The following is a 27974-nucleotide window of genomic DNA, read 5'->3' on the forward strand; positions in this document are numbered from 1 at the left end:
TTGAAGAAGCTGAAATAGCCGGAAAAATTGTCTCAGCAAAAATCGTGTGTCTATCGTCCGAGCATTGTTTATCCTGATACTAGTAGGTCGAGCGACAACAAAGTTGTAACGAATAAGTACGAGGGCCAACTCCGCTGCAAAATAATAACAAGCGATTGTTTATTGACGACTGAGTGGCAATAGCACTCGTTGCTGATGTTGCCGACTCTACTAGCTAAAACTAGTCTGAGCGAAGAAAGACAGCTAAGCAAACTAACAAGTACAGAGTGTTCGTTCGATGATGTCGTATCCATACAAGCGCACTCGTTCCTTTTGTTTCAGATGACCGTTGGCAGCTAAGACTGGCTTATTTGGGTTTCCTTTTAGGCTGTCCCTTGTCGAGCTGTCTATATCAAAACAAGAAGAAAATGAACGGATATGTATAAATACTTATGATGTATGTCTGTCTGTCTATCTAATAGGCTTTCCTGTAGACGTATATCTGATTCCTAATGGAAACGATGCTCGCTTTATGGCAAACGGCTCGCTCGCTAACTATGTATACATATTCGCCCTGCTCGCGTGGGTAGAGCGCTGTTTTAAACGCCAGGCATTGCTGTAGGCGTCTGTCTCCCTGTGGATCACGGAGGCCCCCACAGAACACCTTCGAGCTTTTGCTGCCATTTTCCCGCTCTCTCTTTGATTCTCCATCTTTCTCGCTCTGCAACAGCCCGATGGGGAGCACAATGAATGATTAACCTCGGAGGGGACCATGGATGTTCATGCCGATCTGATCACGGTAGTGTAGTAACGGTGGTCACAGTTTAATCTAAACGAAGTTCGGATCGGGGCGAAGGGAAAAAGGATCCTTCTATGTACTGCTAGCCTCTAGTCACTGACGAACGCCGGGTTGATGGCGTAGTTATATTGCCAATGCATTTCGATTCGTTCCATCCCGGAGACAAACTATTTACCAGTTAGCTTGAACATTGTTAGGTTTGCGGAAAAATCGGATAGCTGGAAGAGACGACGACCCGCAAAAGAGACGCCTTGCCAGGTGAACACTATAAAAGAAACGTATCAATAGTGACTTTGGCGTTACACCGACAAATGAATAAATGTAAGAGTGGGTGTTGACTCAACCAATCCCCTTCATTTCTGCCCTATTTGGAGCGTATTTCGCTAAAAAGTTCCGTTTACAAGCCTGGAGCAAGCTACTGTGACCACACAAATTCCACCTAACTTTTGCATGTTGTCCTACAAAGGTGAGAGGTAGGGCTCGACGAACGACCTTTGCCATCTCTGTGCTCTTCTCGTGGTTAAAAAATACCAACTTATTAGCGTTAATAATTTGCCAACGGAATCTACCCAAATGGAGCCGATAATAGGTATGCTTCTTCCCTGCCGCCATGTTGGCTGTGTCTGGTCGCAGACGTTCAAGGGTCCATGTCTTCTACGTTTATCTGAAATTAACTCAGCCGATCTGTTCGTGTCACTCGAGGAATTTGTTCAAAGTAAATTGTTTCTGTTGTTGACTTTTAAAGTCAGCTAGTTGAGATAGGTGATGCGTATTATTTTAGCTAAGCAGAGCTTTGACAGACAATTTGACTTTGTGATTCGTCGCGTGTTCTGTGAATATTGTGTTGAATAACATTTTGTCCACATCTCCTCTAGCCTATTCTGGTTATTGTGGCGTTTGTTGTCGCTGCTATCTATCTTTCGGTTTTATAGTTACGGAGACAGTGATAGAAGACGTCGTAGCCAGGCAGATGTTCAAAACACTATTCGCCAGTCGGGACTGGGCAACTGCCGCTATTTCCTGATTAGCGGCGTAACGTGTCCACATTTCCTTCTTTTTTCGTACAGGTCCACACGAGTATAGAAGTAATGTCCGATAAAGGGCTAGGGAACAAATAGCATTGCTGAAGTATTCTATCGGGCTGTCAGTCGCTGTCAAGCCGCGTTATGAGTGGACGACGCTGTAACCCGCCGATGCCAGCGACCTGTTTCATATTTCACATTATCTTCCTGATAATATAGCCTGTCTTAGTTAGAATAGTTATAAAAAAATATTATGGAAAGTGATCGTATCCTAGAGGAACGCGATATATGTACACCACTATGCCCTCCTTTGGTCAAAGACCTTAACCACTGCATCGCTGATACTTACCGTATGCTACAGATAAAATTGTACACACTTAGAAGAGTATGCCTTACGGTGTGTGTGTGTGTGTGTGTGTGTGTGTGTGTGTGTGTGTGTGTGTGTGTGTGTGTGTGTGTGTGTGTGTGTGTGTGCATGTGCATGTGCATGTGCATGTGCATACGATCCTTGCATAGTTTTATTCGGATAGAGGAGTGCACTTTGTTTCATCGTGCTTACGACTCGAGCAAAAAGCGTGTACATTTATCAAACGCAATCTGTTTGAACAGATAATGTCATACGATGGGCCCAATATAATTGGCAGACTGAGGCCATATTATATGTACGAGCGGTGGGTGCCAGAAGTTTCATGATCGTACCTAACATCTGTTACGAACATTGCTTATCATCATGTTAGTTTAGGGTGGTTGTTACAGAGTAGAGTAACACGAAAACTTTTAAGTTTTCGTGTTACATTACTCTTATAGGCTGCTATGTCTAGCTTAAACATAATGCCTTAGAGAACAGAGTAAAATAATATTTGGTGTCGCTCTATATGTTGGTGTTACGTTATAGTATTTACCTCAACGATTTGTTGGCGGGAGGCAAGTATAAGGTAACTGTGAACATTTTCGTCGACACTGGGCGGTAAGCCAGAGTACTTACAAACAGGAAAACTGCTACATATTAGTTCAATATCACAACCGAACAAATTTATATGCTACATATATTGATTGCAGCAATACATCTCTGTAATAATCCAGCCTTTTGAAGATCTTGGTAAGCAATACTGCCTACTACAGCTACTGTTTTTATTATTTTTTATTAAAATAGAAAAACATAAGTAATAAATTTTATTAAATTTTATTAAAATAGAAAAAGGCGAGATGAAGCCACCTCGTGTGCCAGCTGAGTGAATGCTAGCACGTTGTGATGTCAAATTAGTTATGCTGTAAACTAGAACATAACAGTACGATCTGCAAAAGGCTGCGATCAAACAAATCTCTCATAAATTGCAGTTATTTTGTACACCTGTTATTATTCAGTTTTGAGCAACGAATAGTCCTCGCATTTAGAACAAACGTCTGGCAACACAATACACACGCGTAGTTCCTTCCAACAGTTTCTATACTCCAGTGGATATGCGGCCAGGGCATTCACGGTACGTCTACATGGGGCATTTATGTGGGCCGCCTCCCGTTTTGCCTTGCTACAAAGTTTCTCTCACGAAGAATGCTGCACTGTGTGGCCTCTTTTAGGAATTCGTGCCTCCTTACGTCGGCTGAAATTTGCTGCGGGGCCTAATCACGTTACCGCTAGAACTGCTCATTCCGTGGGGTTAGGGGGACATCCTCATCCCACATGCGCGTTCGCTAATAAATAGTGCTTGCGGCTATGGATGCACCCCAGCTCTCGCCAAGTTGTGTCTAGACGATAATAATTCCCGTGGCTGTGTGAGTTCATTTGAGATGGCTGCAAACTGACCCTATCCAACTACGGATGGTTACATTCCGCAGACACAGAATATCCCGAAAATAACTATCTCAAAAAAGTCTCGTCGTTGTGTATACAGTGTACAATAACGTATGTATATAGATTATTGTAAGAAATCATTTTTCTAAATTAAACAAAAGCAGCTTCATCACTGATCCTACCTGAAGGGTGACACACTTTCGTAATTATTCAACGTCACATATCGGGTCAGAGAAGCGTGACGAAGTATTGCTCCATACAAATGTAATAAATACTACTTTGATATCGCATGTAATCTTTGTTGTCTCACTTGTAGTGTTCCGAACGTTGAACTAAATTCGTTTATATATGAACAGATATTTTTTCTATCGACCTAGCTGGTACTAGACGAAGTATCCATGCATAATGTGCGCATGTACGAGGTACTGTAAAAAGAATTTGATTTTTAAGCCGCGATCTGATTTAGTCTGGCTCATCATATTAGCGTCCCCTTCAGTTTTCGTCGAAAAGTGACATTAATCCGCTTCTTTTTTCTCATGTCGCCCTTGTTCCTACAACAGATATGCGGGATATACAAGGAATCTCGGATCCGAATCGACTTACGATCCGAATCGTTTGACATTGAATCTTTTAGTTGCCTGAATAATCTAAGAGTAGAGCAGGAAGCTTCGATTTAGATAGAAGCTAATCTAAAACTTATGCAAAGGATCGAACAAATATACATGGATTCCATGAATTGAATGATGTTCTGTTTCTTATTCAAACTATTCCGAGGCCACTACAGGTTTGCATTTGTTTAACGGATTCTTCAAGAACACTTTCATAGTTGCTAAAGATTAGCCTAGGGGCTATAATGGCGTCGTTCGCTTCGTTGATGATATCTGTTCGACATCGTTCAGGTGTCGTTTTCGTTGCCGTCATGTCGACTCGAGGCGTCCCTGATTACTGAATTGGCCGGCCGACAGGCATCGCACCACGAGCGAGTGACGATTCTCGGATGACCGATGCGATGACCTGACGTCCAAAACTGGAAACAGCGAAAAACCTAATCGCGTCGTAAGCTGCTACGATGGGCACGTGGATGAGGTCGTCTATCGCTTCGCCATTCGTTGCCATTGGGCTATTGTTTCTAGTGCGTAGTGACGACTTCATCGATGATACAGGCACAGTGTCTACGCTTGCTTCTGCCGCTCATCAGGAATCACTGGCTGCCATTATCAAGAGGCCGCTGGCACCTTCGTGGCTGTGGCGGAAATAAGAAGGTCGCTTTAAAAGATGATTCGTCGTGATGCTCCCGTTCTAAATAACATATCGACGAGCATAGCCAGTTTGGTAAGAGAACGACGGAGCTACACAACTCAATCGCTGTTCAATCTACAACGATCAAAAATAATTCATTTCGGCGTACGCCAAAAATATCGCGTTTTGACCTATCTGTTGGCCGACAAAGACCTAATTGTTGGAGGGACAAGCAGGTACACCGAACCAATAGTAATCAAGCAAGCCATGTCAACGATCACGTTACATTCGATGAGCGCGTCTCGTGTAGAATGGCTAGGCAACGGTTTGCAATAGGACAGCCCAAAGAAGCAGAGAGAGAAAGATCTGGGGAAAGGTGGGGATCGATCGAGAGAGGCGAAGACTGATCTGTTAAATTATGTCAAATTTATTCTACAGAATTGACGCTTATTATACACAAGTGCATATACGTTTGCAGATGCAGCGTTTCTGTGTAAAAAAGCCTACGGTCGGTTGTTTGTTGACTCCAAGTTTGCTAAATATCCACAAAGCTATATTTACATTTCATCTTTGTTTATAGTGTGAATGTCTTTCTCATCGAATCTAGATCAGTGCATGCCATTGACGTATAAGTTGAACATTGTTGTGCTGGCTTCCTTTATTTATATTTTCCGTTTTTCATTCCAGCGATTTAGCTCTTCATGTCTAGGCGTAGGCGGCACATTGCGCAGATCCTTAACCTGCTAACATTTCAGATTCGCGCAAGCAAAATGGCCCCCAGATCTCATCTGGATGTTGGTAGTGTTATGCGATGCTGCGCTTGTTGACATTGGCATAATTCCAGTTCTCATCAACGTCGAGAAGCCGTTATAGAGCCTGGGGACGAACCGGTGAATTCGGAACGGCCACATCCGAACCTTCGCAAGTAGGTACACATCGGTATACGCTATGCAAGGGTGTGCCAATCTCTACTCGACTAACAACCATCTTTCTTTACTTACCGCAACACCGCCAGCACTACATCATAAGGTAGTGTCGACACGTACGTACCAATCTCAAGCACAGTTATTCCAACTTACCTTCACGTAGGATCATCTGGCACCGGGTAATGATCGAAGCTATTGTCCGCATTGGGCCTAACCAATTAAAAGGTGGAAAAACAGAAACAGAAATTCTACGTTAGCGTCTCACGAATTAATACTTGGACTGACTTTGTGGGTGGGATGTTGCTCAAACGTATTGTCAGTTGACACCAATTGGATAATGCGCTTACTTACTAAGGCGACTCAAAAAGATCGGAAGAACTTCTTTTCGAGTTGATATTATGTTATCATCATTGGCGCTAATCGATTAATAAATACGTCTAGTGGTAGTCTTGAGGCCTACCTAAGTTATGCTATAGAGTGACCGCAGACCGACACCGCAGGCCAATCACTTGTATAACCAAGATTACGATTTTTATTGCGGTTGCTGCTATAGAAGCTATGCTTCTCGCCGTCTTTTGGTTTACGTATACGTGTGGATATAAGCTTATGCCTTGTCCGTGAACGAGTTTTCTGTGCATTTACCGATGTAAATGAATATCAACACAGTAAGCCTTCACCTGTCCCTCTGACCGCCTACGATACCAACAGATTTCTTTGGCAAAAACAAAGAATCCGTTTTTACTCTATTCGGTTTTCTTTGTTCGGCGATCGTTCGGTGTTAACGACCCATTTGTTGCATTCTCGGCCCAGCACTTCTTCCCGCCTATGCTTTCTTCCATCAATTGATATATTTGTTGTTTATTATATTTATTCTACACAACAGCTTTCGCCGTGTGAGTGTTTCTTAAGTATATATTATTAGCACCATTTTCCGTTTGCGCTTAAGGCGTTAGCGGAATGGTTGGTTACGTTATCGTTACCAACTGTTCTCGTTCAAACAACGGGTTCAGTTCGAACAGACGAATGGCGGGAACGCCCATCACTCAATACAGTTCACCGTAACATCGAATCTCCCATTGTAGCACCGCTTATACCATCGCCGGCTTTAGCCCACATAGGTCCACTCTGCCCCGCACCTTACACAATAATTTTTCTCACAACGACAAATCCATCGAACATAAACACAACGGGAGTTTATGCCTTCACACACAAACGGACAGATGTCGATAAACCCGAGCGCGACGACTCTGTCATTGACTCTTAAAGTGATCTTAAAGTATTTTAGGCTACGGCTGTTATGGTGACACGGCTGGCTCTGTCATGTTTGCCAGCGGCGTCACGCAGACTCGGCTGTCGGCCAATGTCTCGGCACCCTATTCTTTTGTGTCAATGTCCACAGTGATTGTTCCCCTATTTATATGTCTGTATTGTTAACGTCGGTACCGCGTATCTTTAATATCTTATATTCTTACATTCGGCCTACAATTGTGAAATTGTGCTTTGTTACTTTGCCCATGATCACGGCGAGACAGTTATTAGCGGCCAAAAGATCATTACCTTCGATGGAACCTCTTGCTAGCGTGTTTTTGCTAGACGAGGTAATATTTTAAGATGTTCCTTATTTGGGTTGATCTGTTAAATTAAATGGCGTTTCTGTCACATCTTTTCATCTCCTTGATGGTATTGATCGAGCGATCGCCCAATAGATATTAACTATCGTTGCTATTTACGCTGTCCTACTGAAGTGAGGTTGGCACTGCGCACATCCGGCCATAGGCCTTAATCCTTGTTTTCGATTTCTCCTGCTTATCGTCCATACTCCGACTAGTTTCTACACTTTGCCAAGTGTTGCTTAATATACATGTCCATGTCCGCATAGGGAAACTGGATTGCCTATTTTAAGCTGGAACATGACCTCTCTATAATTTGTCCGATCGACTAATCTGCTACATATATGACACGTTCCTGATAGCTCGACCTACCGCTTCTCCGAGGGGAGCATTAAGTTAAATGTGTTACAAGTATTCTACCTGTATAAGCCTATATATATATATCTATATATATATATATATGTAAAGCATGCTTGTGCATATTTAGATCTATCGGGCACACCATCACCACCATCATCGTGGATATCAGATAGACAGAGGGCAATTCGGAGTCGAATAGAAGCTGAGGGCACAACCCCATGGCAAAGCAAGCACGAAAACGTGCCCTCTGAGCTTTCTAGTAGATTAACACCCTCCGTATGGACAAAAAAACCAGCGGCACGATGCAGTAATCAGCGAGAAAATAGGCTGCGACATGACGTCATTGATGACTGATCTCACAATATCTATTTTTTTCAAGCATCGGCAAAGCTGTAAGCAAATATACATATGTTACTCAAGCCCGCGCACACACGGACAGACCAACGAAGATACGTATAGGATAGAACTACAGCATGGAGTATGAAACAGTCAGCCACACGGAGGGAGAGCGCGACAAGACGACTCGAAGATAAAAGCAGTGGTTTGGACGAAGGACGCGCTAGGACACTATTTAAGAAAAAATAGAGAGAGCTTCATATGGGTCAACCTGATAATCATTTACTTCTCACTCTTTTCAACTGTGCGCCCCTCCTTCCCCACTAAGCACACGCGTGACTCGGTACGTTTCTGTTGAGACTCTGCCTTTTTTATGTCCATTGGTTGTCGTCGACATTTTTCTATCGATGACCAGTTTTGCGGCCACCGTTAAGGTAGACGCCCGCGGGACCAGAGGGTAGGCGCCCCCATCGAAGAGGCTTCGAAAAGGTGCAACTTCCCAATTAAGATGCAATCGTGCGCATTTCGATGCGATGCATCCGATTTGCAGCACTAGGGATAACGTTCAACGAACCCTAGCCTTTCCTCATCTGGTAGGCGTCAGTCGTGAACGGCAGTTAGCGTCCCGCATCGCCGTAGGCAAGCATTCGCAGCAGCGGCGGCCTTAGTCACACGTCTTCCAGGGAATGATCAGTGAACGCGTGTCTTAGTCGATCGGCAGCATTAACCAATAAACAAGGTCGTAGAAAAAAGCCGCACGGCTATAATTTTGGTGATCGTAGTGTTTCTAGGTAATCCGCAGCTATTTCTATACTTTTAATAGCCGGATTTCTTCCAGTTTACCCTGTTTTATTTTTTCTCGAAAGATAAAAGCACTTCATTGCCAAAGAGGCCTTAACAGGTAAATTACGTAGCTGCGTAACCGCCCCCGCAACCCATTCATTTGAGAGATTATGAAATCTGGTTCTATGAAGAACAGAGTTACTAGCATAATATCGAACTTTTTAGACATTATTATCTGTTTTAACCGAGACAACATTTTGTGCAAGGGCGGATCGCAAGCTCAGATCTGCATTTACCCTAGACGAATGGTCTTAAAATCGGCACTGATGATGATATTGTTGTTGTTATTGCCGATAGTAAATTCGTGATCCAGAAGGCTATCACTCCAGATTCTGTTCCAAAAACAACAATTTGAACAGTTGTGACCCGTTCCGACGTATCCTACCTGCTGCATGCGTCTTTGTTAATAATATTTGCTCATTGTCTTCTATCGACTTCGGCGTAGCCAGCAGCACATGACCGGACAATCGGCGCGAGGGAGTGGAGAGCCGGCGTCGAGCCAGAGCAGAATAGACTAAATGATCTTCTTTTTTCTTCTGATCACAATGACGACGTTGGTTCTTATTATTAGTAAAAGTTATTGACGGACACAAACCTCTTCACTAGCAGAAGGCACACCATTGTTATCGAACAAGTCTGAAGCTGCTCAATCTTATTGATTTTTGGCGGGTATTTTCGCCGTTCCTGGATCATTCTTACCGTGCCGACTGTGCAGGCAATTGATGGAGGCAATTTTTGTCTACAACATAGTAGGCTAGAATCGACTATAAAACGCATTCACAATTATAGTGCTGGCCTACCAACTGCATTTCTCTCGTATGCGTTCGCTACATGATACTTTGATGGTTTAGCGGAGGGGCTTGCCTAATCACAAGCCAATGACTATAATGATAGTAACTTTCTGCGCTGCCGGTCAAGATCGTGCCTTGAATGGCGATTCGGCGACCAGCGCGTCTGGTCCTCGCGGACGACGCGCTTAGAAGTTGTTAGTCTTTTGAATTTGTGATAATTTTTCGTTTGAGTCCCGTAATGACGCTCATTCTGATGTACACCGATGCGACTAGGCACCATTTCATCGGCAGTGTCTAATTGTTCGATCTCCATACTAATCGATTTAGGCTTTGTCCTCTAGACGAGGACAAATATGAAGGAACCACAACAAGTAGTGATGGCGTTTTTGCACTAGAAACGAAAGAAGAAATGCGACACAACAGAAGGGGCGTCTGATGGCTCATGTTTTTAGCTTTCAGTTGACAATCTATTGACGAAGAAAAAGTGGGGCTGGATTATTTTTTGCCTATACAATAAAATCGTGCTGCTTATTGCCCTGCAGTTCAACATTTACTAGATAATATAGCATTTTTTTAATATATCACTGATATAGAAGCCGCGCTCAGTAATCAGCGTTCTAACGCACTTCACCCAGATTTCAGGAACATGCCACACCTACTTCAAGAATTTGCTCTATTGCGGTAACGAAGCATAGATTATACGAATCAAACAAGCTTATAATACGGATAGTGTATTTATGCTTATTGGTTCGGTTACTGTTTGGAATAGTACTACCATTTATGATCGAGTGTGAAGGCTGAAGACGTTTAGTCCCGGTCCTATGCTTCAATGCAGAAACTGACTGTCCACTATGTTGGACCTAATATGTTGTAAAATACATCAAAAAGGTATCAAGCCCCGTTATCAGTCCTAGTCGTGTTGTATATGACGGTGTCAGTTTTAGGAAGAATATTTTAATTTAGTCGATAATTCTCGTAGTTACATCCACCGCAACATCTCTAAAATCGTTTTTTTCTCATTTAAACATTAACACCCACTTTATTCGAGCACGATTAGTTTGGCCAACATCCACCACATGAGTCATAAGTCTATTGAAAAAATAAGAATAATATTAGCTATGATCGTCTGAGTGAGTGTAAATTAATATAGTAATAAAATAAATAATCATTTTATTTTACTTTTTGTCGATCTACATGTCCCCTTATCACATCTACATGTGGTGCGGAGAGCATGAGACAAGTCTTTTCTATTGGATATGAATCAATATAATTGCACCTTTTTCTCCCCTGTATGTTATCATCTATCAACGTACGGTACATTTTTTTTTTTTTATAATAAAAATGCTTTCTTACACTCTTGATCAATACGAACTTTCGTATAACACATGTTTCAATATGGACATAAAACAGTTTGGTGCCATACGTTGAAGTGACATTTTTAGCACGTATTCGTAATTGTGGTAAAAATCTTAATTCCATTTTATTGGGATGATCATTATAGATTTTAATCAAAAGAGCTTCTCATTTATTAATTCGTTTTACTGAGCAGTTTTTAAAACGATAGGTTAAAGGGCTGAATATTTCTTGTCTCTAGTATCCGCTTAGGACCTTGCTCAATGAGCGCACCATAGCAGACCTATAGCAACCACTTATGCCACTGACTAAAGAGCCGTGGACATTACTCAAATCATTTTAGGTCGTAATCGTTCTCGTTTCCATCCTAACTATACCAATAATAATCTACTTCAAGTTAACTTGGATGAATTAATCGTATTCTAAAGCAATCTCTAATGGTCATACTATCTCGAACGGACGTTAACTTGCCTAGTTGAACTAGATCTCTGTTCCCCTATCCTTTGCTGAGGCGCTTCCTGGGGGGTGGGGGGAGGGGCAAACTCCTTAAAAACCACCGGTCATTTCTTCTTTATTGAGGCCAAACTAGTCTTCTACCGCTACAACTACGACACTAGGCATTCTGCTATCATTACAACTATAATACTGTGAAATGTTAGCGGTCGTATGGTTTCGTTCAACAGGCCCGGTCACGTTGCTGTTGCTCATGGCCTATTCGCGTTGCGAGCCTTCGTTGATTTTGGACTCTCGTTCGAAGGCAGAGAAGGCATATCAGCACTCAGCTTTTTAGGCAATTAGACCCCTCTTGCTTTCGCACACATGCATGCACGTACACACAGACACACGCAGGCGTACACAAATACGCGCACGTTGGCTGCTTGTTTAGGCTGACCATACAGTCTGCCTTTATCGACAGCTCTTTCTGTGCATCAGCCAAAGGCTGACTACTAGTACCTAGCGTAGCTTGTAGTGTTTAGCGATCTGTATTGTGCTTCCAGCGCCGGCCGGCCGACCTTTCTCAGCTGTACCCGTCCATCCAGCAGTTTGCGCTTTCTTCCGTTCGCGTCACAGCGTCTCATGTACTAGACTGCAATAAAAAAAAAGAAGCCAAACACACACACACACACACACACGCGTTCACGCGGAGTGAGCTGGACAGCACTGATGGCACGGAGGTCTTTCGACCGTTGATGTAGCGTTGGTGCTGCTTAGAGAACGAGCGAGGTTACGACAGTCATATTGCGATTAGTATATTGTTCAAGGTGAGAGTTGTTGCGCAGAAGGCTCGTGTCGCTGTCATCGTCATGACGACGGAGTTCTATTAACACAGCCAAACAGGCTGATCACTCTTCAAGCGCGAAACAACGTCAAGCCCAAGTCTTCTCCGTTTGCTGATGTTGATTCTGCTGATTGTTGCTTTAGCAGCGGCGGCAGTAGCAGTCTCAAGCCTCAAGATAGGCCCAAGGCGCGCTACGCTCTCTTAAGAGCGATGCCTTGAGAAGGTGGATGGAGCATGGAAAATGACCTGGGAGATGACAGCAGAATGCTGAGTATAGTTAAGAAGTTTAGTGTTTGAGTGAAGCGGCGTAGAACTAGAACCGAGTGTTACGAGCGGCACGTATGCGCCAGCGGCTACAGAACGTAGCGCGAGCAGCGGAACTAGCCAAATATGCCAAACGGACATTCGAGTCTAGTGAGCATTTCATGAAGAGGACCTGCTGCGACTGCTTTTAAGATACCTATAGTATGATTGTGCGAGAAAAGGAACGATTTGAATCACTACGCTCGAGCTAATACAATGTTCGTTTAGTCTTTCGTAGCGCGACAATGGTAGGATGGAATAGGACAAACAATCTGGGAGATTCACTGCTTTGACTTCGTCAGGCTCTAAAGTTCATCTGACTACCTAATCAATAGTCGTAAATACACAGGGACAGGGAGAAAAATAAGTTGTTCTCCTATTATACATCTATACCAAGTTAGATATAAAAATACGAATATTTAAAATTTCGTTTGTCCTAATGTTCATAAAATTGAATAATACTTCAATGTTATCTCTTTCTCGTAGGGTAGGACCGCTTCTGTTTAGCACAAGTACGTGTAGTTGTTTTAGCTACAAGTACGTGCCAGGTCAAGTGTTGGCGTGCCGTTAAAGAATACTGCCTGTCTGCTAAATAAGATATACCACATATTATAAGAGCAGTTTGATCTAGACACTCGTATCGTGAGTGATATGTACGTAATAGGTGCTTTTATCGACTCAAGCCATTGGCTGGAGCCAAAGATTTCGAATCATCATATCACAGCTTTATAAACAAGAGGAGTCTGGGTGCCATATAAGAGCATCGTTACAACCCGCACTAGGGATGAAACTCTAAGAAGAATGAGCAATCAAGTCCATGTTATGTACCCTTTACGGATCCTAGTAAAACCTGTAAGCACCGTACTATCTCGCATCATCCGTTGCATCTATAGAAAATATCGCCGTAACAGATCCTTTTTTTAAAGATCATTTCAAACGACCTACAGGATGTATTTTGTACTACGTTATCATTGTTTTATGGAAAAAGATTGCGTCCACAATCATCGGTAGATTGGTTTTCTTTCGATTTCGATTGTTCCAAAAATGAATATACCTTTGCTAAATTAACCCTGTGCCAATGGGCCGTACAAGGCCTGTGTCTGTCGTGGATCATGCGAACGTATTATTGCATTTTCCATTTGCTGAGATATTTGAGGTTTTTGTCTGAAAAACTGCCCTGCACGACCTGTCACACGATCGCTATCTGGATCAACACACATGCTATCATTGTGGCATTAATAATGCTCATAAAGTAACAACCAAAGGATATCTGTGAAAATCTATGTCCAATATACTTGCTTCAAAGTACTTAAATTAAAGAGGTTCTGTCCAGACATTTTCGAATATGTTTCATTGCTTGTTTACTAAAAGCAACTTTCAACTGCATGAGCCTCGGCAAAAAGCACGGCTTTAGACGGTTGAGCTATATAATACTATGACATTTATGCGTACAACAAGGATGGGAGCGATTTTACAGTTGATCACATATATTTAACTTGTCAAGAAGTTGCGTAACTCTGTTTTAAGGTATCCAATTGAATCTGTAGTAAGCATAAAGATACTTCAGTCAGTATGAATTGAACCATAATTTTAACTAGCTCATTATCATTCCTAGATGCCCCTCTCTAGTAAAAAAAAACGCTCATACAGTTTATGAGATAATTATTCAGCACCTATTCAATACTCAGTAAGTTTTCCCTAAGAAAGTCGTCAATAAACTAAATCCGTTCTTGCTATTAGTAAATACATACGAACACTTAGTACGAGGATCTATCAAAGATGCTATTAAGGGGTAGAATTTGTTTCGTAAAATGCATACAATATACAGAAGGCGAGTGCAGACTGTCTATATTCCTATGCCATCTTAAGCTAGCTATGTTTGGGTAGCATATAATACGAAGCAAACCATTGTCTTCTGCCCAAACGTTCTTTTCTCTTTAGAGGCGAACCAATGCAGCAAGAAAGCAAAAAGGGCACCAGCGGGTCTCAGTGGCCTCACCGTAGTTATTAAAACGGTTGACGCGACCTCCAGCGAATTCGGTTAATCTAATCAAGTAGCTTCTGCTGCCGTCGCCAACGTCAGTGTCGCCGTCCCCCTACACGTCTCTCTGAACTGTCTAGCCCGTTCTCTCTCTTTCGGATGCCCTTATTCAGACGGAATGATGGTGCTGCAGTAACAGTACTAGCGACATCAAGCGACGCCAACTAAAACCAGACGCTCGTCTATGGATTTACGGCAATCGTTGCTGAGTTTCTATCGAAGGCTCCTTGTCCCCTGCTTCTGCTCTGCTACCACCTATATTCGACAAGTGTTCGTCCGCTATTGCAGAACAATCGCTTCGATCGATGATTTGCTTAGTCGACGTCGAAGCCTCCTCTATCGGCGTCTTCGCCGTCTTGATGCTTTTGGCTACGGTGTTGGACCGAGGGGCGAGAGGCACCGTACCGCGGGCCCCCCGATCGCCCCGCGGAGTCGATGCCTGTCCGTCCGCTCGATCCTTTGCTTGACTCCGCGTCGAGTCTTGCTCGAACCGAAACGGCCTAATGCCACCAACGCTGCTATCGATAGAGCGTCTTATAACGATTCTATTGCTGTTGCGGCGGCATATACAACAACGTTGGCGTGTCGGTCGAACGCGGCAACTCTGACGATGCTAAAGCGTCGGGGGCTCCGCAGCAGTGCTTCATTCTTGTCATCGTTTCAAGACATCGAGAGCGAAGAAATATAGCGCTAACGAAGAAAAGGTTTGCTTCGGCTATAGTTGTAGGTCTAGTTCCTATGGCTGTTCGCTGACTCACGTTGGAATGAGATAACAGCGTTTCAACATGTAGCTTTACCTCTGAATAATAGTACTGATGTAACCGTCTCAGTTGGGTATTGCTATATGATGGCGACAAGGAATCAACGTCAATTTCAGTCGATTACGAAGCAGTCTGACGCTTCATAACCGTCGGACAGCTCTGAACCGTACTTGGTTCGTTAGTGAGTACAGCCGAGATAGACAGTGTTTCTGCTGGTATGGCTATCGGTGATGTTTCTCCGCATATCTAGCCTAGATAAATTACGGATCCGTTAAGTATTAGCTTTCGAGCGATTGTATGTCTTCATGAGTTCGTGTCCAGCGCGCAAATTTTGTTACAGTTATACTGTGAGCTTAATTATAATATATCTACTCGGTCCCGAAAAGAGCGGAGATCGAACAGAAGCTTGACACGTAATGATGTTCATGTCATCGCGTTCCCGCGGACATCACTTAATTTATTTACAAATAAATTAATTTCACAGAACTCACTCCTTTTATGTACTCACGCCCTTGTTATTCACTCGTATCAGTCGGTTAAAGGCGTATAGAGTATATATATATCGATGAAAGAAAGTGATAGATTCGGAATCATCGATCTGTCGCCTCTGATTTTCTTCTGATTAGAATGCAAAGGTCGATATCGGGGAGCATTTTCTGCGGAAACTAATTGGGCTACAACATGTCTACACCCTAAAGAGGATAGCACTGCTACTCGTTCGTCTATCGTGGCAATAGTGATTTGTACGTTCGTTCCAGCATTTCTGCATCATGGCGCATGTCAACGGCTTCAATTATATATTTCACCAGAAGGTTCTGAGCATTAACAGCCCAGAAAGGGCAAAAGTATTGCCTATTATCACTCCTGTATCCACGTAAACTCCGGCTAAGGATTAAATACTACACATCAATTCCTTTGATTTGAACTGCACCGGGACTTTTGGTAATGGCCAAAGGACACACGAAAACAAAAAGTCCGTTTTGCCTATTGTTGCCTATTTGGACATCTAGCTTAATCTGAAATCTTATACATATTGTGTAACGGACATTTTCTGGTAAGATGATCGGTGATGAACTTATTCATTTATAGTCAGATCGATGATCGACCCGAATAAGACTCCCCCTTGGCCTAGTCGCTGGCTATTTTCTCGTACTTTTCATCTGTCGAACAAAACCTCCCTGCATCAATTAGGCCTTTTGTGGTAGCCTATTATTTCGTGGGTCCAGTCCTATTCCCTGACACTGAACCACACAAATTAAACATTTTTTTATCATGATAACTCCAAGCTGCATTAGCAGTTGAAAGAGAAACCTGAACAAAGTTGCCTCATCATGGACGTAGCGCTTTAGATCTAAGCCCAGGTGACTGGCGGTTTTCAGAATCCTCACCATACGTGCTGACAATTATAGAATAAGCACGTATATCTAGGGGAAGCTTATTATATTGGACCAGCAAAATAAACATAGTGCAAAAAGACAGGCTTAATATGGCTCTACTAATTGGACAAGTTTGTATGGGTGCTTAGCCATGTTCAGCAAAAGGTTCTCAACGTGTCCGTGTAACTGCTCACCGCAGATACCCACGTTTCGAATAAACGAAGCAGGTGAGCTAAATATGAGGACTGTACGCTTGCAAAACGCTGAAGAAACGTAATCGTGCCAAAAGCTCTAATAACAGAGAGCGAACATTTAGAGAGCTACATTTGAAGTATTATGTCTTTGCAATAGTTAATTATCTGTATGTAAATGTATAGTGTTGTCGACAAAGGACACCAGCTTCTAAAGATGGAACGAACGGAACAAGAGGTCAACGACCATTTCTTCCTCAGCGTTTCTCTCGCTAGCTGAAGCCTATGAAGGATACGCCTATAGCTGATCAAGACTTCGAGACTATATTGAGATACTATGACTGACGTGTGATACCCGTTGCTTTCTATGGTTTGAGACTGAAGGATCATTGTGGGTATGCATATATACGCATATACGAACATTAAATGTTTACGACTTGCTTACTCGATTTTAGCGCTAGTCTTACCGTTGCGAACGGCAAGCAACAAACCAGGGGCTACGGTTCGACCATTCAGCGCTAGGAAAATTTATTATAGTTAGGATGTTTCTCACATATACGTCCTAGATTGGTTCGGTGTACCGTTGAATTGCCAGTGGTTACTTCCGTTAACACCATGAAGAGTGTAGAAAGGGTTGCCAGTTCAAAAAAGTTTTGTATGCTAGAGCCTACACAAATGCGGCCATTTTGTCTTTGTATCATGCACATGTTTTCTACATGCTAATGGTTTTTGGCTCTTCCTCTGTGTTATTATCTTTATAAAAACAAGTCTTTTAAATTATTTCTTTTTACGTGTAGCATCAAGAATTTGCCAGAGTGAATCTTCTGAGCTTCTGACTAATAAATCAATGAAATCACATGGAAGTTATACAAGCAGCTGTAAACCTAATAATAATAATAATAATAATACCTTATTTTCCTCAATTCCTAACTTTGCTGATGATTAATATCTGGTAATCATTTTCGTTAACACCAGTACGCACTTCTGGTTTGGTGCCATTGAATAATACATATTATATATATATAAATAAAAGTCAAATTATGTTAAGTGTTGATGCGTAAAAATTGCTTAAAATTGCTAAAAAACGGTATAATACTTTTAATAAAAGGGCATTTTTTGTCTAACGATTTTAAAACATCTTTTTCGTTCCTAGGCCCCACAGGATATGGAAAGTGCTCATTTCAGAAACACAATGATTCGAAAAGCGCTAACGTTCGTTAGTCTTATTTATTTACTACTGAGTATCTTAGTAGCTTTATCGAAAAAAAAAACAAGAACGAATGATCATTGCCACACAAGCAATTACCATATCAGGTCGATTTCATGAGGGACAGGTTGATGGGCTTAGCATCTAACCCAGGTCTTAAAAGGGGTAGGAGGCAGGAAAAATAAGAGAAATTCAATATAATGACGATCAACGAATACTTGTGATTGCCGATATCGTTTCGCTGGCATCAAGCTCGTCAGTGTTCGCCCACGGTGGCTTTCAGCCGGGAATTCGCATCCCCATCCCCCTCAAACTTAATGACGCTTTCCCAGTGTCATCTGGTCTGCCTACGAGGAGGTAGAGTATCACTGTGCAACCATTATCACCGGCAGCGTCGATATAGCCCTGAATATCATCTGCGGTTCGATAGCACCGTCCCGATGTCGAGGAAGATCAAATGATAGAGAAGTCGTTGATGTCCCTCGAAATTCCCACGACCCTACGCGACAGGAGCACTAGGAGCAGTCTTCAAAGTAATAATCACAGCAGCCTACTTCACCTGAAAGCAGGCGCAAAACACATCGGGTGGCAGATCTTCTCTAGCTTATATTGTTTTTTTCATATTGCCTGTATTCATGCATGTACCGAGGTAGTAGGGCTGGGGTTCCAGCCGCCTTGACTCGGCTTTAGCAGAACTAGCGTCCAGGCAATTATCCCCTCCCCCCCCCCCTATCGCCTATCTACAAATGTACCTGTTTACCGTAGACGTTGGACGATAACGGCCTGTGGGTAGTGCTAGTTGGATGTGGCTTCGAACTAGACTCGCCGCAATTGCATAGCTGACCCATAGCCTCCTGAAGAGCGGGGGCTAGGCATGGCGTGAAGGGAAGGAATGCGCGAGTAACGAGCACCCTGATAATGCTGTGTGAGTCGTTGTAGAGGTACTGCGGGGTTCGAACGCCCTCTCTTCATCCAGGCGAACGTCTCTTAAGATGTGAGATAACGCCAAATGAGTTTCGCCTTTCTGTTCGTTTTCACTTCTGTCGTAGACTTATGCTATGCGTAAAAGTTCTTGCCTACCTTGCTAGGACCAGATAGGCCATGCCGCAACACCGCATATTATGTCTACCATAACAGTTCAATCACCCAGCTAGATAATTTGCTGGATTTCGTCGATTAGCGACTAGGTGCTGGGGCTAACATCTTCTGCATCGGGGAGGGCAAGCGATACTAGTGAACAAACCTGCATCGTCCAGACTATCATCGATGTCGGCCGTAGAACCAACTTTGGTTCCCATCGCAGCCGAAACGATCGATTCAAACAGGCTGACAGCAATGGAGAAACGGAGAACTCCGGGAATCCCTTTCTCTTTTCTTTCTTGTCTGCTAGCTCTTTGCGTCTCTCTTTCTCTCTGTCGACTAGTCGGCCCGATCTACCGCTCAAAATTGAACGCTCACCAGACAGCAGGACACGACACCGTTTTGCCTAGCGATTTTCCTCTTTAGTAGCCCAAGTTAGATGCATACCACCTATCTGTTGGCCTGTGTCCGCCTGTTGTGCGTCGTCAGCTCATCATCTACCTATTTTCTTTGGGTCGTCACGGTGAGTGCTCCACCTGTGGAGATCAGCTGATGACCAATCGCAGCTGGTCGGTAAGGTTGGCTCGATGGCGCCAAAAGCGGAGAGGAACGATCTGTTCTGCGGTGTGTACCTGTTGTTGGAGTTGTAGGTGTAAACAGCTTGCAAAGCCTTCCTTTGATGGGACGAAACGACAAGGTGAGAAAGGCCTGAAGCTGTTTCGCACGGTTGTTAAGCGGCGCCTACTCGGACTGACTAACTCCGGAGAGAAAACCTTGAATTTGTCTAGCCATAAATCAAACAGCGCGGCGAAATCGAATGCAAATGAAATTTGCCCCCGTCTAGGCGTCTCATAAAAAAGCTTACAAATCAATAGTAAAAACGTAGCGATTTTTGTCGACGGGCGTCTATCCGCGTCTCTGGGTGTGTGATTAATTTTGTTTTACTATCTACGTTAGAACTAATAGCTAATAAACAATACGAACCAAATTGAATAAATCTTAAAATGATGCATGATCCGAAACGTAACAGTACAGCCCCCTGGCAGTCATTGAAGCCTGATAGACAAATGTGCGGTTCCCGTTGAGAACGGGGACACAAGGCAGAAACGTTATGTGTTGTTCCCGCTGTCACATGATCTCCTTATATAGTCAATTTTCTAAACAAGTTACACACTTCACAAGTTTATAATAATTGTGATTATTATTATCAGCGAATTCGGTTATTACAATGAAGTGCAAATACCTCACGGTAAATGCACGCTGTCTATTCGTATTTAGTGAAAGATTTCTTCATCGCTTATCTCTTACATTGACGCTGCCACTGCCACTGCCATTGGGTCGGTCGAAAAATCGACTCGAGCGTACAATGATCAGCTATTTTTCTATCCGAAACTTTCGTATCCCATATTCTTAATGTGATTGGCATAGGAACAATGACGAGATGGTAGAGGACTGCCAAACAGAAACGTCACTGAACAGAGCGCGTACCGTTGCGCGGTACGTTTTCCGCGAGCTACAGTTGCCGTCCATCTATTTCGTTCTCGTTAGAACTGCGGAATACGTCTCAAGATGCCAGAACGCGACAAATATCAATGGCTAACAGCGGCTACTATGAGAGAGCGTGGTTTCGCAACGATATGACTAGGATGATGAACTAGTTTCTTTTGCATTTTAATATTCGGCAAATAGACACTATATAAACGAAAACGTACACACTATCTATGATTATAAAAGTAGAGTATAGTTTTTAAATGGGCAGGACAGAAGAAACAAGTCAGTCCACAGCGCATACATAAATGTTATAAAGAAGGCACAGAACAGAGAGGCTGCGTATGTTATCCTCTAAAACTAGGACACTAGTAAATATGTGAATTCGATAGCTGAAAATCAAACCCCGACAGAGCTGGCCTTGATTTTCTGATTTGGTCGCTCACTTTCACGGCTGGAGCGAGACGGTAGTTGAGATGTGCGACTGCTGCCCCCGTTATAACAAAAAATTACCATGACAGATGACAACATAGATAAGCAAAACAGCCAATCGAATGTTTATCTGTTGGCTTTATTTTAGCTGACGAATTAGTTGGTCAGCAAAGAACAAGTCTCTGTCTCTGGCCGTACCTTCATCTGCCTTTTCATCGAAAACGCTCAATTGTAGTTTTTGTGTAAACATAGCAACGGACAAATTCACTGAGGTACGGCAAATTGACAAACGTAACTGGTATATTACAACCCAACATAATTTTGACTTACTCGTTTGATGGCCTTTGAGTCTTATTCAGTTCGAATTGGTTAAATCTACCGAAGATTTTGAATGGTAAACGTGGCTACTGCATTTGAGTTTTCCCTTATCGGTGCTACAATCGGCACACTCAATAACCGATCTAGACATACAAAAGCTACTTTACGACACATCATCACGCCTGCATAACCTTCACGATAACACCATGCCATCTCTAGAAGACCTAAAAACTAACCGTTTTATATTCATGGGGGGCATTTGGTCTACTATTTTGCCGGGCATGTTTTTTTTTTTTTATGTGCTATTCAAATAAACGATTCAGCAAGGGATACTTGTCTTAATGGACTGCTATTAAGTTGAAAAAACGTAAGCCCACTACTAATGGATCATACTAATTACAAGTATAATTAATTTTGTGTAAGGGTTTTATACGCTCATTGTATATACCTATACGGGAGCTGAATAAATAAAATGTCCACCATCAGAAATTCGTGTAGAAAAAAGAAACTTGAAATTAACTTGACAGCTATGGACCTAGCCATAATAAAAAGAAAAAAAAAACAGTAATTATTACTATCGGATACACCTTTTGGCCCGCAAGGGCGTGTAATTTTGATTTTATGTTGCTTAGGTTCTCATATAGTTAGCATTAAAAGACAAACCGGCAACACTGACATTAAACTGACAAGCGATTCAGCTATCGTCGTTCGAAAAAAGGTCGCTAGAAAATGGTGCGCGTACTGTTGCATTCAGACGTGTTCAATATCCCAACTCGTTCAAAGGCAAAACTACAGAAATTAATCGTAGTAGAGCGGAGTAAAGAATATTACCTTTCCGTCGATGGAAACGGAAAATGGTAGATTTTCCAGCGAATGATGGAAGATTCTGTTTTTATATTATCGAGTTTTGGCCAAGCTGTTGGAATTAGGTCGAGTGAAGATGGGCACGCCGATCGGTAGTGTGAGCGGGAACGTCTTTTTGTTCTAATTCTGCGTTTTGTTCATCTATAGTTCGTTCAGACGAACTGATGGCCATCAGCGGTAAAGCTTCCCGAACTATCCGATGAGACAGCTGTGTATATATTACGATTTTGTTGGTGACGGTGGAAGCTGCGACGTGCCTAGCAGGCCCGTCTCGACTAAATGTTTATACATAAAAATATCATAAATGTTTAGATACGATTTATCAATCAGACCGAGTATTTTTCCTGCTTCCTGTAACCATCACGTCGAACTGTGTTAGCACCAATTCAGATCTACTGATTGTGCTGATCACGCCAGAAGTACTTTCCAACAGAACTGATCGTGAACAATCTAATTTGGAGTGAATAATTTCTATAGGACGTATAGTAAAATGAGCAGAAGGTGGCGTAGGCAACTTGTTTCATGCACGTGCCGCTTTTTCAAGTTGTGGCTAAGCAAAGTTTTTCAATCTGTAATTAATTTTCGCTCCTCAAAACCCGCTTCGGTGCATATGGGTATGTGACTTTCCCTTATGCCGATTTACGGAGCTGACATTCGACTATGGTTCCCACACGACCACTTTGTCAGTGGTGAACCCGCTTTAGACTATCGTCCTTCTCGTCTTCTCTCGACTAACATGACCTACTGGCAGATTCTGGGCCTGCAAGGTATACGTACGCTGGCAGTTTTTCAACAATAGGACAAATGCAAACAAAAAAAGTTAAAAAGTAGCCCGCCTTGCTGAAAAGTTCGTCGGCCTACATTTTCCTCCCACCTCTGATCTGCTTTTTCTTGTACTCGTACCAAAAACATCTGCAAGAGGGGCAGGTTTCCCTTCCTAACGTGACCGTCGTGCCTAACAGCAAAGTGATCAGCATCCGAGTCTGACTCACGTGCGGTTTCACTAACATCCGCAGTTGCTATAACACCGGGAGTGGCAGCAATAATTGTGTGATCGGTTTTCAAGGCCTGCTGCTACTGTTGTTGTAAGTGACACTTCAAAGGCGACACGCATGAGCTGCCAAGATGTAATGTCTTGATGGCAGACAACAAGTCTCTCAGAAGCACTTGGTTACAGCCGCAAAAATGTATACGCCAGGAGCATATTCACTATTATGTACTTAGTATGACAGCACAGAAGAAAAGAAGCGATGACGACAATGGAAGAATAGATATATGGTCTGTCGAATGCGTCAATGGTGCGACAAGCAAGTACGACAGACGAACGATCTAACGAAAAAGCCTTGTCGGTTACGCCGGCCGGTGGAGATTCAGCTTCCGCGCAGTGGCTTGAGTCCGATCGGCCCGCCAAGTCGAGTTTATCACCCACGTCATTTTCGGCCTTTCCTTTTCACGTTATGAACCTCGGTAATCGTCTCAGCAGCAACTACAGGTGAAAGTGGCGCGAATCACGCTGAGGCCACTTCACCGCCTAATGTCTTCAGCCTATCAAATAGGTTGTCTTCGGCTTGCCCGTCCATTCTGCTCTGACCATCTTTGAAGTGTCGTCGTAGATGATGATGATAGGAAGTGCCATTTCGAGCATAACGTTATGGCTCTCGCGATCGCTGTTTCGACTGTCTAATGGTGTCTCACCGCCACGAGGAACGGTGAGATCGCAGAGCTATCGAATAGAATCGCAACGCTGCCTTGGTGATTGAAGGTGCTCGCGGGTGTTCATCGGTACTGGATGATTTGCGCGGGCTGTTTTTGCGGTGAGTTAACTTCTGTTGTGGTGTAAAAAACGCGACGCCGACATGAGAAAAAAACGAGGTCCAAGCCTCACCGATCACGATAGGCTGATGGCGTCAGCTGGTGGCTGGCAGAGTTGCACAAGAGATACCGTCATATCATCTTCGACGATAGACGAGTAGACTTTTGTGCGACTGTTGAAAAGGAACGAATGAACTATGTTTTCGATCAGGTCAAAGAAGAAAGGAACTTAACGCCGAGATTGTTTTTGCTAGGCCGACAGTACGGCCTGCCTTGTTGGCTCCCTGCTTTGGTTAGCTTTCTGACTGACTGATCGCGACTACCGTTAGCGATGTCGTGATTCGATCCTTTGAAATTGAATGAGCATGAAGGAGAAGCTAAAAAGCATTATATAGCTAACAGTCAGATATACGTCGATCATCTTGCATATTTCGGTTGTCGGCTCCATATTTTTGAATAGCTAGCAAGTACGAGATGACGAAGTTGCAGTTAATTTTCTACTAGTCGCTAACATTTTCCGGTGCAGACGAGATTCCTATATATATATATATATATATATATATATATATATATATATATATATATATATTTTTTATATCAAATGAATGGCCCTTGGTTACCACGGGCCTAATTGTTTCTCCCAGCTTTGATATTACTATATAATTAAACCCATAATCTATTCCCTTTTTGACTTGCAGGCCCAGGTTGGATTTTGATCAGAATCACTTTGTTATTATTGCCTATTGTGCAATGTAACATGTTATATTTCTGGTGCATATTTTAGTAAATAGCCAAACATTAGCATTCAGTTTTCGAAACATCGTAGTTTCCATCCTTCTTAGAACTTAGATATTCGAAGTTAACCAGTAAAGTTATCGTCTTTCAGTGTATATATATATACCATCGTCAGTCAATCTAGAGGAAACTGGTCTCGACCAGCTAGCGACGCGTATAATAAATATATCAACCGTAATATAATCATTATAAATACTAATATTCACACGCAGTATATTGAGATAACAGAGTCCTTTCAATCTTCTGGACATGTATCGCCAAATTCCTACAAATTTACAGATATTTTATTGCTATAATAACTGTCATAGACACACCTATAGCCTCTGTGAGAAATAACAAATGAACAGTCAGGATATCATGTACATTCGTTGTGCTTGTTTTCGTTGTATCAGCTGGACAAATATAGCCGCCGATATGCCCCTGGTAGGGCGATGTAGCTAAGCACTATTATAGCATATTCCCTTTGTAATTAACGCAGCAATAGAAGTTACTGTAAATATTATATTCTGCGATTCCCTGACCGAATGTATATGGTGCTGACTCCTGGAGAACCTAGTTTCTAGCGATTTTTCTCTCTAAGATACACTTCAACATGCGCTGAGAAGCTGTTGCTCGAATTGCAGAAAAAACAAAAATATGCTATTAACATACTGTTCTTCTACCTTATAGATACTTATAGCATATCTGTGACAGCTCCCAGAGTCTTCACTGAACGGCTTAATGCTAAAATCACTAAAAACCGAAAAAAAAAATACAAATGTATACACCAACCGTGTTATCACAAACATTCGGCAGCGAAACGGGGGTTGCCGGTCCGCATCTGTTCACGCATACTCGGATCGTCATGGGTACCTTCATCTTGTAAAATCGAGACCGGATAGCGAAAGTTAAAACCTTTACGGTAACTTACTGCCTGGAGGTATATGTACCCAACCATCTCAGACAGCCTATTACGAAGCTTCTACTTAGTCCTGCTGCGTCTATGTGCACAAAATAATGAGCCGAAACGAAGAGCTGCAATTTAGTTATAATATCACTAGATAGCGTTTGTCCACTAGAGATCTTCTACAGCAGCGATCGCCGTAAAGAAGTCCAATCAAGCAGCAGAGTCATGAGAAAATCCGTTACGTTGCCTTTATGTGTGTATACGCTCGTATATTTGGAAAGTGGTAACTGAGTTCAGCTAGGTGGAGCTTCGGCTTCAACCGGACAGATCCCATTGCTCTTACAATCACTGCAACCATTTCGCCTTTACAGGCGCTTACAGATCTTGAGGTTCAGAAGACTTTTTAACGATGAGCGAGCGAAAAAGAAAGTGACAGGTAGGTATCGACGCCGCCGTCATGCCGTGATAATCGAATGGCAGGCGACGTCAGCAGAAGCTGCCAAGAAGCAAAGAGCAACCTTCAGGAAACAGCAGAAGGACGGGTTCCTTCTCGCTGCTGTACGTGTCAATCAGCAACGATACGCGACTGGTGTGAGAACACGGCAATGTACAGCCAACGGCGACGTTACTACAAGTGAGGAAAAAAAGGACGGCACAGTACCAGGAGTGTTGGTGACGACGGCAACGATCGGGCCAAATAAAAACTACGCAGTGCAGACTTCTTCGTCCTGTGTCACCTCCGCATGTAACTAAGATCGCATATAAGCGCCTTTTGCGTTACGAGTTACATCATTACGAGTAGTACTGTTGAACGGACATGTATAGAAGATAGTCTTTTCCCGCGCGCGAACGCCAAGAGAAAGGGCCCACACCTGTTATCGAACCTAGTAGTCCAAATGTTTGTCTTGCCGCCCTGTCAGCTGCAGAAATTAAAATAGGCATTCTGTCTTTTGTCACCGGTAACCAGCCCAGATGGATATTTTCACGTCAAACGGTTACGTTTAAAGTAAAAGAGATCCCTTTGAGGGGCATATACACGGATGCACGCATGAATTCTAATTAACAGAAACACATTAGGTGTCAAATGCATAGATATTTTTAAAACGAAAGCCCAAGTGCAACAAACGGGGGGAGTGACGATGGGTGGCAAATGAAAGATGAAAAAATGCAACCCCACCAAAGCACACATATGCCAATAACAAGTTAAAAAAAACAAATAAGCGGCACTTTTTCCCGCATACACGTCCTGTAACATGTTGTCATTGTGTCAAAACAAAAACGCAACTCAAAATGTTAAACGCAACAAAAAAAAAAAAAGAGGAATGGAACGGGTTACATTGAATATACGACGTTCGCCATGCCAATGTCTTATTTTCTACCAGCCCCCTCTTCGAAGCATAGGGGCAAAATATGGACGATATACATAGATTTCCAGTCGACCGTAGCAACAAGGCCATGTGCACAGTGAAAGTGTACAAGAAATGTGCAAAAATTATCCACAAATCAAAAAATTATATTCGATGGTATAGACAGCCAAGCTTCGCTTTAATAAATTCGGTATTGTAGACTTAACTCCCACCATCGGCGTATGCCACACGATCTATGTGATTAAATAGAACAAAGCCTAGTAAAGTATCATGGATTAGTCCGTTATAAAGAACATACGGAGTCGAATATAGTTCTAAATGTGTAACCTAGGCAGCTTAAATTTCCTATCTTGTAATTATCAAGTTATATAACTCTCGCTCGAGAATATTTGTGTAGCAGAAATTTATTACGATTGTTATTAATCAATTTGTATTTACTTCGTTGAGCGCAGTACCTATTTAATAAATTAGTCTATCGTCAAATTAGATAAATGTACGTGTACATAAATATCACTGAGCAAAGTTGAATTTCAAGATAAACTGCAGAAACAATTGTGTTGTACAGTATCAATAGACATTTCTTCGTACAGATGCGTGCGGAATAGCAGCGATATGGTTATATCTGATATTTTAAAGGGAGCCTCTTTGCTATCGCCTTCTGATCTCTGTACACCCTCTAGCAGGCCCGTTTTCTTATGCTATTGACATGGGGGCAGCGGCCATT

At 42.7% G+C, this 27974-nt stretch overlaps 3 long non-coding RNA genes across 5 annotated transcripts in view; 2 read left to right on the forward strand and 1 right to left on the reverse strand.

The window, feature by feature from the left end:
• LOC147758562 (uncharacterized) overlaps positions 1–27974 on the forward strand; it is a 107429-nt gene that overhangs the window by 16078 nt on the left and 63377 nt on the right. The gene's annotated exons all lie outside the window — the stretch shown is intronic.
• On the reverse strand, positions 131–26259 carry LOC147758563 (uncharacterized). Of its 3 annotated transcripts, none has more exons than XR_015318638.1 (3): positions 25769–26259; positions 5911–5967; positions 131–4835 (listed from the first exon to the last, which is right to left on the reverse strand). It is a non-coding gene; the product is annotated as an uncharacterized LOC147758563 (long non-coding RNA). The 3 variants fall into 3 exon arrangements; XR_015318640.1 differs by lacking the exon at positions 25769–26259 and adding an exon at positions 12064–12149; XR_015318639.1 differs by lacking the exon at positions 25769–26259 and adding an exon at positions 6218–7238.
• On the forward strand, positions 20696–27742 carry LOC147758564 (uncharacterized). Its single transcript, XR_015318643.1, has 2 exons — positions 20696–24204; positions 26255–27742. It is a non-coding gene; the product is annotated as an uncharacterized LOC147758564 (long non-coding RNA).

The sequence above is a fragment of the Varroa destructor genome, unplaced genomic scaffold (assembly GCF_002443255.2).
Source record: "Varroa destructor unplaced genomic scaffold, Vdes_3.0 BEIS01000001.1, whole genome shotgun sequence".
NCBI lineage: Eukaryota > Metazoa > Arthropoda > Arachnida > Mesostigmata > Varroidae > Varroa > Varroa destructor.